This window comes from Bos indicus, chromosome 23 (genome assembly GCF_029378745.1).
Source record: "Bos indicus isolate NIAB-ARS_2022 breed Sahiwal x Tharparkar chromosome 23, NIAB-ARS_B.indTharparkar_mat_pri_1.0, whole genome shotgun sequence".
Lineage (NCBI taxonomy): Eukaryota > Metazoa > Chordata > Mammalia > Artiodactyla > Bovidae > Bos > Bos indicus.
The window spans coordinates 17152497-17165575 of NC_091782.1; the positions used below are offsets into that span (position 1 = coordinate 17152497).

General features: G+C 40.1%; 1 protein-coding gene across 10 annotated transcripts in view; it reads right to left on the reverse strand.

The window, feature by feature from the left end:
* USP49 (ubiquitin specific peptidase 49) overlaps window positions 1–13079 on the reverse strand; it is an 80336-nt gene that overhangs the window by 44644 nt on the left and 22613 nt on the right. The window contains exon 1 of one of the 10 annotated variants that reach the window (XM_070777965.1): window positions 9858–10042. The exons of the other annotated variants lie outside the window; for them this stretch is intronic. The gene's annotated coding sequence lies outside the window, so the exon portion shown is untranslated. Of the gene's footprint in view, window positions 1–9857; window positions 10043–13079 lie in introns of those variants that run through there. 10 annotated transcript variants of the gene reach the window in all.

Consider the following 13079-nt stretch of genomic DNA (forward strand, 5'->3'; position numbering starts at 1 on the left):
TGCAGTACTCCAGGCTTCCCTGTCCATCACCAACTCCCGGAGCTTACTCAAACTCATGTCCATTGAGTCGGTGATGCCATCCAACCATTTCATCCTCTGTTGTCCCCTTCTCCTCCTGCCTTCAATCTTTCCCACCATCAGGGTCTTTTCAAATGAGTCAGTTCTTCGAATCAGGTAGTCAAAGTATTGGAGTTTCAGCTTCAACATTATTCCTTTCAATTAATATTCAGGACTGATTTCCTTTAGGATGGACTGGTTGGATCTCCTTGCAGTCCAAGGGACTCTCAAGAGTCTTCTCCAACACCACAGTTCAAAAGCATCAATTCTTCGGTGCTCAGCTTTCTTTATAGTACAACTCTCACATCCATACATGAGTACTGGAAAAACCAAAGCTTTGACTAGATGGACCTTTGCTGGCAAAGTAATATCTCTGCTTTTTAATATGCTGTCTAGGTTGGTCATAACTTTTCTTCCAAGGAGCAAGCATCTTTTAATTTCATGGCTGCAGTCACCATCTGCAGTGATTTTGGAGCCCAGAAAATAAAGTCTGTCATTGCTTTCATTGTTTCCCCATCTATTTGCCATGATGTGATGGGACCAGATGCCATGATCTTTGTTCTCAAACTATCACTATTCACTACACTACAAACATAAGTGCGATTATGGGTTTTCCCGGAAAATTCCCATAAAAAATTATAAAACAAACATTTTAGAAGTGCTCTGAAAGGGACAATATAAAGATATAGTATGGTTTAGATAAACTGATGGACTGTATATCTGCATCAAGCAATGAGAAGTTAAGATACTGGGATAAGATCTGAAGCCTACAGAGCTTTCCAACTCCTTTGTTTTAGCAGAAACAGCACAGAACTTGATGGCTACCCTATGTTCTGGTTAGAGTATTCAAAGACACAAAAGACATAGACGCAGATGTTAAAAATATAAAATTGCATCAAATTATAAGACAATACCTTGATTAGGTGTAGTGGTTAAGAGAGCAGATTTAGGAGTCAGACTGGCCAGATTAGAATCCCAGTGGGACCCAGTTCCTAGCTCCAAGACTCAATTTTCTCATCTATCTCATACAATTATTGGGGAGTTCCAATGTGTACATAGTCCAGGAAAATCAATGGCAAGAGGCTAAGTGATCCATAAATGTTACCTGTTATTTCTCTAGTAATACCTCATGTAAAAAATAAAATATACCTGTAAAAACACTGAAGGCCTTTCATTACTGAGCTATTTTTCAAATGTAGAAACTTTTAAACATAATAAAGAGAATCAAACTCCTAACTTTCTTGGTAATAGGATACTGGTTAACCTGGGGTAGGGCATAAGGAACAATCACAAAGGGAATTTTACACTTGTAGGATGTTACCCCAGCTTTTGCTTTATTAGTCTTTAATAAAACACACCTATGTTTTACATGTATTTCATGTTTCACAATTTTTAAAAAATTGAAAAAAAGTAAAAGTTAATATATTTCCAAAGCATAATAATGAAAGAGCATTATTTAACTTTAGAAGAGGATGAGAGGGAAAGAAGAAACAAGAAAACAATGCTTTATCATTCTAAGTGTTCTAGGTTACCTCAGATTATGAACGTAACAGCTTAGCTCAGTCATGGAACAGTGTTCACCCGATTCCACTCAATCCTAAGAGACATCGTTTTTCTTTGTGGGTCATTTGTTTTAAAGGGTGTCATTGATTCACTGGGAGCACCTCTTTATGATCCTGATATCTGGAGGTTGTAAGGACGCTCAGAGGGCTTTTAGTTCGATGTGGTCACTTTCCAGTGGAGGAAACATTTGACTCCTTAGTTTCTAGTAACAGGCTGTCCCTGCTCTACTCCCAGCTATTACTGCTATTCACCAATGTGACACATAACTTCTTAGATGGCACTAGTGGGTAAAGAACTCACCTGCCAATGCAGGAAACATAAGAGACGTGGGTTCAAGTCATGGGTTTGATCCCTGGGTCAGGATGATCCCCTGGAGGAGGAAATGGCAACCCACTCCAGTATTCTTGCCTGGAGAATCCCATGGACAGAGGAGCCTAGCGGGCTACAGCCCACGGGGTTGCAAACAGTCGGACAAAACTGAAGCAACATAGCACAGCACAGCACAACATGACATGAAGGAACGGGCAAGACCATTCTTTCAATCAGGTTGTAACAGTGACTGGAGAAAAGGTGAGTATTTTATACCAACCATCAGCATCTGTCAAAGACCTAACATGGACCCCAAGATGCTGGCACCTACAGAGGAACCCAACACCTCAATGAAGGCACTCCTAAATATATGTAGAAGTGAACTTATTCAAAAGTATAAAGTAGGGTTTCTGACCCCAAGAATTCTACATAGAAATGAAAACCACCAAAGAATCCTAGTCAACAAATAATGCATTTGGTGGTGTTCTGGGGCAAACTGTACAAAGTACAAAATACAGGAGGGAAAGGAAAATAAGACAGAAGAGTTCTATTGTGGGATAACATGCAGAAGGGGTCCTGGAAGAGAACTGAGAACTGCATTTTGAAAATTCGGTAAAGAAACCATTCTAGGATTTCTCCAAATAAACTTGACATTTTAACAACATGTTTCCTTTTCCCATTACTGAAACATGGCAACAGGTGTACTAATTTGTTCTAAATAGTTTTATCTGCTACAATTACAATCAGGAAAGAGTTTCTGCCCTCCCCCACAAAGAACTTTTGGAGGCCACTGAGAAGGGAACAGTAGGAAGAAAAAAGAAAACTTTTCAATGGTCAATATAAATTCCTCAAAACAGAAACAACTTTAGGAGTGAGATAGAAATTTTCTTGAGTTTTAAAGTTCACCCCAATAAAACTAGACCCCAAACTTTAAGAGGAAAAAAAAAAGTCCACGACTGCAACTTAAAGCTGACACTAAATTAACAGGACATTTGGGTGACATAAACCATGGTAAAGAGCACCTATTTACAGCTACGTTAATGAAAAGACAGAACCACATTGGCAAGAAAAAGAACACCAAAGGGACTTCCCTGCTGGTCCAGTGGCTAAGACTCCATGCCCCCAATGCAGCGTGCCTTGGTTCGATCCTTGGTCAAGGAACTAGATCCCACACATCACAATGAAGTCTGAAGATCCTAAATGCCAGAACTAAGACCCGGTGCAGCCAAATAAATTAGTATGTAAATAAATATATTAAAAAAGAACACTGGAGAAGAGACTCAATTCTAGCTCTAGATGGATGAATGAACATAGGTAAGCCACCTCTGTTCTCAGGGTCACAGTTTCCATATCTGTAAAAGGAATGTTTAAGTTACTTTATGACCTAAATTTCTATTATATTATCCTCAAACTTCCTGAAGTCATTTAGATGTCATTCTTCATAGCAAGGCTTCCCTGGTGGCTCAGTGGTGAAGAATCCACCTGCAATGCAGGAGATATGGGTTAGATCCCTGGGTCAGGAAGAGCCTCTGGAGGTGGGCATGGCAACTCACTCCAGTATTCCTGCCGGGAAAATCCTATAGACAGAGGAGCCTGGAGGGCTATAGCCCCTGGGGTCACAGAGTTACACACGACTGAAGCAACCTAGCAAGCATACACGCTCTCATAGCAAGCTATAGGTTAGGCATTAATGCATTAGGGTAGCAAAAGACCAAATGAATTTATATCCTGTACAATTCTGTTACTGTAGCAAAATTTTGCAATGGCTATAAACCATAAGCCTATTAAGTTTTATGTTGAAACAGGGCATCAAAGAAAGAAATTTGGATCTTCAATGAAACACGATGCATTGAACACCTTTATTTACCTCCCAAACTCCACTAAAATGGCATTAAAAACATAAAATTGCTAAGGACAAAGACTAGGAAAGGAAATGACCATAACAAAGTTTTTGGAAGCTGAAAAGGAGATTGGTAAGTTACTTGATGTAGCACAGCAAAGAAACCAAAACTAAGAGCATCTTAAGAGGAAGCCCAGAGCAAAGTGAACTTGCTTTATATTCCAGAAAAGCTCAGAATGATCTGAAAGTGGGGACATCAGGCAGGGCTTCATAAAGGAAAATAAGGTGAAAGTTCTACCCAAAGGTTCCCACCCTGACTCCAAGCAGCCACCGGTCAGAGCAAGGGAATTTACTCTGCAAAATAAAGAGCCTCTGGACCTAGGCACAACGAGACGCAGGCCTACCAGTCTAAAAAGACGGGGATCAAAAGAAGACTGAGATCCTGAAGGCAGATATCCCCAGCTCTTTTCCCACTCAGTTCCCCAAATGTTGTAGGCAGGAATGTAGGCCAATGATTGAAGCATTCTGTTTGGGGAAAAACCTGGCTAAGAGAAAAGAAAACACCTATAAACACAGATTGCTAGAGGTGACCCGCTCCCCTCCTCCCACACAAACACACACACACACACACACCCCCAACACACACACATACACCCCCAAACACACACACACACACACACACACACACACACACACACACACACACACAAAGGGTTCTAGGTTAGTCACCTCATAATGAAGACCACCAGTTAACTTTTAGAAGCCCCAACTCAGGCAAATTCAGTTTTCAGTTTTTCAGCATCTTATTCTGGAATATGAGTAAGACAGCCAAGACCATACATTTAAGGAAATTCCCTAAAATAAAGACCAAAACAAATGATAAAGTAAGGTACTTTAAGGAAAACAGAGATGTATTGGAGGCTGCAGAAAACTTTTAAAACTGTAATATAGAGAAGAGCTATTCCATCCATGAAACAAAAATATAAGACTATTAAAAAGCAACATTCAGAAAAAAAAATCTTGAAAATTAAAAATATGACAAAGAACATATAAAACTAATTAGAAGAATCTGAAGATGAAGTTCAAGACACTTCCCAGAAAGTAAAACAGAGACCAAAAAATAAAATGAGAAATACATAAGATGGTAAAATTAAAGGACTCATCAGTCTCTAAGTTCCACACACAAATAATAGTAAGAGTTTCAGAGAGAAAGAATAAGAGAACTAGGGGCAGCAGAGGGGAGGGGGAAGAGGGTATTTGGATAGAACTTAAGAATTAAAGAAAATCTCCCAGAACTGAAAAAAATCCTTATTTCTAAATTGAAATGGCTCTCGGTATACCCAGCACAACAGAGAAAACAAGCCCTCGGTGACAGATTATCATAATATTTCAGAATATCAGGGACAAAGATCAGATCCTCAAAGTAACCAAGGAGGGGGAAAAAAATCAAGAATCAGAATACCACAGGGTTTCTCATAGCAATAATAGAAGCTAGAAATCAACACAACAATGCTTCTTAAATTCAGAGAAAATATCCTCCAATCTAGAATTCTAGAACTAGATAAACTATAAATCAAGTGTGAGAGAAAATGAAGACATTTTCATACATGCAGATTTACATCCCATGCACCCTTTTCTTAGGAACCTTCTGGAAGAATTGCTTAATTGAGGTATAAACAATGAAGGGGGAAGATATGGGGTCCAGGAAACAGGGAGTTCCAACATAGGAAGTGAAGAAAATACCTACGCTCTTCAGAAGGTAGATCCCAGGATGAGAACTGTTCTGATCTACAGAAAACCCATACAGATTTTTAAACATAGCAGCCTAATATTTTGGCCACCTGATGAGAGGAGCCAACTCACTGGAAAAGACTTTGATGCTGGGAAAGATTGAGGGCAGGAAAAGAAGGGAGCAGCAGAGGATAAGATGGTTAGATAGCATCATCGACTCAATGGATATGAGTCTGAGCAAACTTCAGGAGATGGGGAAGGACAGGAAAGCCTAGTGTGCTGCAGTTCATGAGGCCACAAAGAATCGGACACGTCTTAGTGACTGAACAACAAAGGCTACTGTTTAGGAAAAAATGGCATTAAATTCCAAAAGAACAGCTGGAAGAGCAGAAAATGGAGGTCTCTGGAGAGGCAGAATGTTGGGGAGAAGAAAAGCAGGTAGGATACTTTTTATGCTCTATTCATACTTAGCACTGATAAATATGAAATTTTAAAAGATTCTTGAAAAGGTTAAAAAGAGTATTTTAAAATCACATCTAAAAATCTAATTTTCCAAATAAGATTTCTGAGTGAAAAAATAATGAAAGAAAAACAGTAATCTTCAAGGCAGAACAAAATCAAAGCCCTTGAAAAACTACATCTTAGCATACAGTGTAGCTTAGTCTGAAAAAATTAAGAGCAGGAAATAATGTTTTGCTGATAAACTTAAGAGGCATAACCACAAAAATCAGCAAAAAAGAACAAGGAGAAATTTTTTTTATCATATTATGGTATTATTGGGAAAAGTTCACGGTTTATGGCTTTGTCAATCACATCACAAATTAAAATTCCTTTTCCACTCAGTCAGGCAGATGCTAAACCAAAGTCAACATAACGATTTGATTGCATCACATCTTGGTCAGAAATGAAAACACTTAAAAACTGTACTGCTTCCTCAGAAAGGAAAGCACAAATACTGGGAACCTGTTTGAACAAGGAAAGAGCATTTTGAATCAGAGTCATTCCTTCTTTTCTGAGACCTGAAATGAATAGGAATAAGATTCACGTGCAAACCTGAAATTGCTGCTTAACTTTCTCTAAGACCCTGAGAAGTGGCATCTCAATTAGGAAACATGCTTTTCTCCATCCACACCACTTTAAAAATCGAAACGTTCATACTTTCTATTGGGCTTCCCACATGGTGCTAGTGGTTAAGAACTTGCCTTGCCAATGCAGGAGACATGAGACTCAGGTTTGATCCCTGGGTTAGGAAGACCCCCTAGAGGACGGCAGAGCAACCCACTCCACTACCCTTGCCTCGGTTCAGTTCAGTAGAGTGTGACCCCATGCACTGCTGCACGCCAGGCTTCCATGACCATCACCAACTCCCGAGCCTGTTCAAACGCACGTCCATCGGGTCGGCGATCCCATGGACAGAGGAGCCTGGTAGTGCATAGGGTCGAAAAGGGTCAGACATGACTGAAGTAACTAAGCAAACATACATATTTTCTATACCCTTTCATAGAAAAATGAGAAGTATAATATGGTATTTGTTATTTTTTAAATATTATCTGCTTATATTCACGGAGAAGGCAATGGCACCCCACTCCAGTACTCTTGCATGGAGAATCCCATGGACGGAGGAGCCTGGTGGGCTGCAGTCCATGGGGTCGCTAAGAGTCCAACACAACTGAGAGACTTCACTTTCACTTTTCACTTTCATGCATTGGAGAAGGAAATGGCAACCCACTCCAGTGTTCTTGCCTGGAGAATCCCAGGGACGGGGGAGCCTGGTGGGCTGCAGTCTATGGGGTCGCACAGAGTCGGACACAACTGAAGCGACTTAGCAGCCAGCAGCAGCAGCAGCTTATATTCAATGAGCGCTAAGAAGTACTTCTCAATCAAGTGTTGAGCTCTTCAGAGACAGGCAAGTTAGAGGCGATGTGTCATGTACTCAGTTGTGTCTGACTCAGGGCCTCCCTGTAGTTCAGCTGGCAAAGAATCTGCCTGCAGTGTGGGAGACCTGGGTTCGATCCTGGAGAAGGGCATGGCAACTCACTCCGGTACTCTTGCCTGGAGAATCCCATGGACGGAGGAGCCTGGCGGAGGCTACAGTCCATGGGGTCGCAAAGAGTCAGAGCAACTAAGCACCATGGACTATAGCCCGCCAGGCTCCTCTGTCCAGGGAATTTTCCAGGCAAAGAGATGATGCTTCCTGCTATTAACTCAGCTTTCTGACACCTAGGGAGATTGTAAACAGGGAGAAGCAGCTGGATCTAATTTTTTTTGATAATCATCCACTGATTTCTGACCAGGGGAGATTTTCTTTAACTAACACAATGAAGCACTTTTCCACCAAATCTGTTCTGGCAAAAGCACTTGCTCTCAGTGTTCAGCATACATGAAGACAATGAGAACAGATTAGTAAAATGCTTTAATTGTAGCATACTTTATGGCTTTTCAAATTGAATACTTAGAAAAAGGTTTGTTTCATCATCTCTTGGAATCAGGAAGAAAAACAATAAGATTCTGCATAAGGATGACACTCTTCCCTTTTTGAAGTCTGAGAAAATATATTAACATCTTGCAAAATACAATGTGTAACCAAAAGTTCCTCCAGCTTAAAAACATTAATAAAATACTATGTTCAATCCTTCATGCTCATTTCACAGAAAGGAAACAGCTAATTAGAATATGAAGAAATGCACAAATTTACTAGTAATTAGAAAATACAAATTAAAATGAGACATTATTAAATGGCAAAAATTAGAAATGCGGACAATACCACACGTTGGGGAGGTTGGGAACACAGTGTCTGTGAGGTGTAGAGTGATACAACCATTCAGCAGCCTGACAATATGCATGCCACAACACCACTCCTGAGTCTATATCCCGAAGTTCTCAAATGTGTCCATAATGGACATGGACAAGATTGTTTATTGGTAGCACGGTTTGCGGTAGCCCAGGCATCTATCACTATGGAAACGATGCACACCACCGAACACTATGCTGTAGGGAGGAGCAATTACTAAACGTACAGCCCAACACACACAGATCTTAAAACGGTGCTAACAAAAAAAGTCAAGACTAGAGTAACATCTACAGCATTTTTACCAGGAGAATTCACTAGCCAAGTTCTACAGCAGTGTAGTATGATGAACAATTTCAGAATTAAAGATACACAAACAAAAAAACCACTAAGTATTTTATAAAGATGTATATAGAATCAAGGACCTGTATCAAACACATCAGAGAGGGTGTTTGTGGGGAGAGGAACATGGGCATGGAGACGGGAGCTGAACAGAAGGCCTTTATACAGCAATGCTAGGCTGTGCCCAAATCACAGAGTGTGAAGTCCAAATTCAGAATAATATTATTCATTCATGTGTGTATTAATTTATTCAATAAAAACTTACTGAACACCTCTTAAGTATGAAGTGCTGTGCTTAAATATAAACTTTTCTTGTTATTTCTGCTGACTTTTTTAAACCTCAAAAAGATAACTGTTTTAAGATACATTTTAACTGGAAGTGGAAAATAACTTACATTACAATATACAGTATAAAATGAGAAATCCACCATTCTTAAAAGTTTTATAAATATTTTTCACGAAATAGAAATATACCTTGAAGTTCTTTAAGTGACAAACTTCAGTGAAAAATCAAAATGCAAAAAGAATTTGCTTTACAGCCCTAAAAAACTACACTGTCACATCCTTAGCCCACAGGTAGAACATCTTTTCTCACGGCTCTCAGTGGTGAAACAATTTCTTTTTGGTAGAGAATTTTTTTCTACTTTATTTGTTCTTTGTAATTCCCACTCCCCATCACCCCTCAAAGATACTTCAATTGCTCAGGAATACTTCTCACCAGATTCCTGTTTCCTAAAAGATTTCACAAGAGGACTGCTGGCTGCCAAGGAAGGTGTTGTAGCTAATACGCTCATTACATTGCACTGCTAACAAAAACTGATTAACGCTTTTGGTGCAAACTGACATTCCTATTCCACATCCCATGGGCATAGAAAATGATGTTTTTCTCCCCAAATTATCTGTTCCCATCTTTTTACAGGCCCCAAATGTTAGGCAGTATACATAATAATACTGGTAAACAAACCCAAGAGCAACTTGTAGCACATCATATGTCTAAAGCTCTAGAATTTCAGATTTCAGATTTTCATCTAAGTGTTAGCAGGTGGGAGGACCAAAGGTGAAGAACAGGAATGGCCAGGCCAACCACCAATACTACTGGGAAAATCCGAACTACATGTCTGTCAATGGGATTAGCAGAATTAGCACCACACAACACATAAATTTATCCAGGCTTACAAAAGATGAGGTATTTTCATTCAATAGTAATAGCCAACATTGAGCACTTACTAGGTGTCAGTCACTGTTTTAAGTACTTTATACAGGACGTCCCTGGTGGTTCAGTGGTTAAGAATCCAACTACCAACGCTGGGGACACAGGTTCGATCCCTGGTCTGGGAAGATTCCACATCCTGCGAGGCAGTTAAGCCCGTGTGCCATAGCTACTGAGTCCTCAATGTTCTAGAACCCGTGCTCTGCAACAAGAGAAGCCACTGTAATAAGAAGCATGTACACCACAACTGGAGAGTGGCCGCTGCTCGCTGCAACTAGAGAAAGCCCGTGCAGTAACAAAGACCCAGCACAGCCAAAGATAACAATTGATTAATTAGTTAAAATAAATATTTTATATGCAGTATTTACTTCAATCCCGACAACAACTCAATAGGACTAGGTACTATCCTCATCTCCATAGATTGTTTTTCAAATCAAATGCAAGCTCTTTATCACTGCCTTTCAAATCTCCACCAAATGTTCTCGACTTCCACCACATCTCCTCTTCCTGCCATCCAGTCCTTATTTCTTACTTAAAAGCTTGACTGACATACCTCATCTATCTCTTATGAACAGAGCAGTTCTCTGACCAGCCTCTCACTCCTCCCTTACTACCATGGAAATTTCCTTCATGAAAATGCTCTGAATTAACCCCTTCTTCACCTGCTTATAAAAAGCAAGCACTACAGAAGCACATAGAAGAAAACGTCAATTTGTTGTTGTTTAGTCTCTAAGTCATGTCTGACTCTTTTGCGACCTCTATGGACTGTAGCCCGCCAGGCTCCTCTGTCCATGGGATCTCCTAGGCAAGAATACTAAAGTGGGTTGTCATTTCCTTCTCCAGGCAATCTTCCCTACTCAGGGATTAAACCTGCGTCTCCTGCCCTGGCAGGTGGATTCTTTACCACTGAGCCACCAGGGAAGCGCAAAAAAGTGAACACCTTCCCTCCTAAACAGCAACACCTCAATAGCACTTCTTAACATCTTACAAAAATATGAATATTCTATATTGTCCTATATTGTGACTTAAAAAAAAAACTTAAAAATGGACATCTTTCTACAACAGCAATAAGAGATTCACTGTATTCCTTAATAGCTTAATGGTATTACATTGTATGGACTCCCTATACATTATTTAGCCAGTCCCTAGCTGATGGACATCACTCTTCTTGCAGGGACAAACAATGCTATAAAGAAAAACTTTATACTCATTTTTCCAGGAAAGTGTATAAATATATTTATAGGACAAATTTCTAGAAGTAAAATCTCTAGGTCACAGGATACGCACATTTAAAATTCCAACAGGGCTTCCCTGGTGGCTCAGTTGGTAAAGAACCCGCCTGCCAGTACAGGAGATGTAAGAGACATGGGTTCAGTCCCCAGGTTGGGAAGATCCCCTGAAGAAGGAAATGGCAACCCACTACGGTATTCTTGCCTGGAAAATCCCATGGACAGAGGAGCCTGGAGGTGTACAGTCCACAGGGTTGCAAAGAGTTGGACACGACTAAGAACGCACATTGCAGTGGAGGTACACGTACGGCTGACTCCCTTTGCTGCACAGTGGAAACTCACACTACGTTGTGCAGCTGCTGCTAAGTCGCTTCAGTCATGTCCGACTCTGTGCGACCCCATAGACGGCAGCCCACCAGGCTCCCCCATCCCTGGGATTCTCCAGGCAAGAACACTGGAGTGGGTTGCCATTTCCTTCTCCAGTGCGTGAAAGTGAAAAGTGAAAGTGAAGTCGCTCAGTCGTGTCTGACCCTCAGCCTACCAGGCTCCTCTGTCCATGGGATTCTCCAGGCAAGAGTACTGGAGTGGGGTGCCATTGCCTTCTCCGTGTGAAATACTCCAATTTAAAAAAGTTCAGCAGACGCTGACAAATTTATCTTCAAAGAAACTTACATTCCCATCAAAAGTGAGATTTCCAATTTCCCCACATCCTCATCTACTACTGGCCACATCAACTTGTTTAATCTCTTAATCTAACAGGTTAAAAAAGTGGTAATTGTGTTTTATGTTATATTTATTTAAAGGAATAGAATTAGAATTTATAGCTTAAATATGTTTTGAACTTGTTAGTTGTAGGCAAAGCTGAATGGCCTATGAAGAAAAAAGAATTCAAGAAGTATATTAACAGGGAACAACGTTAATGTTTAACCATTTTGGGAATAGACAGTGATGCCACCACAAATGAGTTTGATCTCTTCACTGCTGCTGCTGCTGCTGAGTCACTTAGGACGGGCTCCCCCGTCCCTGGGATTCTCCAGGCAAGAACACTGGAGTGGGTTGCCATTTCCTTCTCCAATGCATGAAAGTGAAAAGTGAAAGTGAAGTCTCTCAGTCGTGTCTGACTCTTAGCGACCCCATGGACTGCAGCCCATCAGGCTCCTCCGACCATGGGATTTTCCAGACAAGAGTACTGGACTGGGGTGCCATTGCCTTCTCCGATCTCTTCACTAAGGCACACTTATTTACCTTTCACTTGAAACAGTTATCAGTTCTTCACACTATGCCATATATTGTAGAAATGTTTCTTTTAAAAGAATATATTCAATTCCATAGTTATACATTCATTTTCTTACTTTTAACTCACAATACCCATATGATCAAACCACTTTGATATTTTATTTTTTCATATGTTGTTTATTAATCTGACCTTTGACCTTTTAGGTGTGAAAGCACCAAAGTGTAATCAATATCTCGCCATGAACATCTAATATAAATAAGACAATGGATACAGGTGGTTATACTAGAACACAGAAAAAGGAGAGTAAAGAAAGTAAATGTTAGCAATGGCCAACCATAGAAACATTCAAAACACTAGCATAGCCCCACATACTCAGTGAATGCTAACATAAACGAGATGTCCTCTGTTCATGAATACTGATTCACTGTTGAAAGCTAGACATCTATGATTATAATGCTATTAGCAATGATGGCTGAACTGAGCTACTCACACATTTTCTTACCTGATTTTCTTTGTGGTTACCTCCAGGTAACAATTTTTGTCAGGGAGACTCTAATTAGCTCTAACAGGGATTGTGACCTTATTATTCTGATAAATGATGATTCCTGACTGCAAAAATAAGTACCACAAATTATCAAGCATTCTAGAAAGGTTCTGGCTCAAAACCAATACATCAGTAAACCCCTCTCCACCCTTCCTTTAATTCTCAATTTAAATTTCTATTCCTCACAGAACAAATTGATTCTTAAGACTTTTATTTCAAAGTCAAAAGC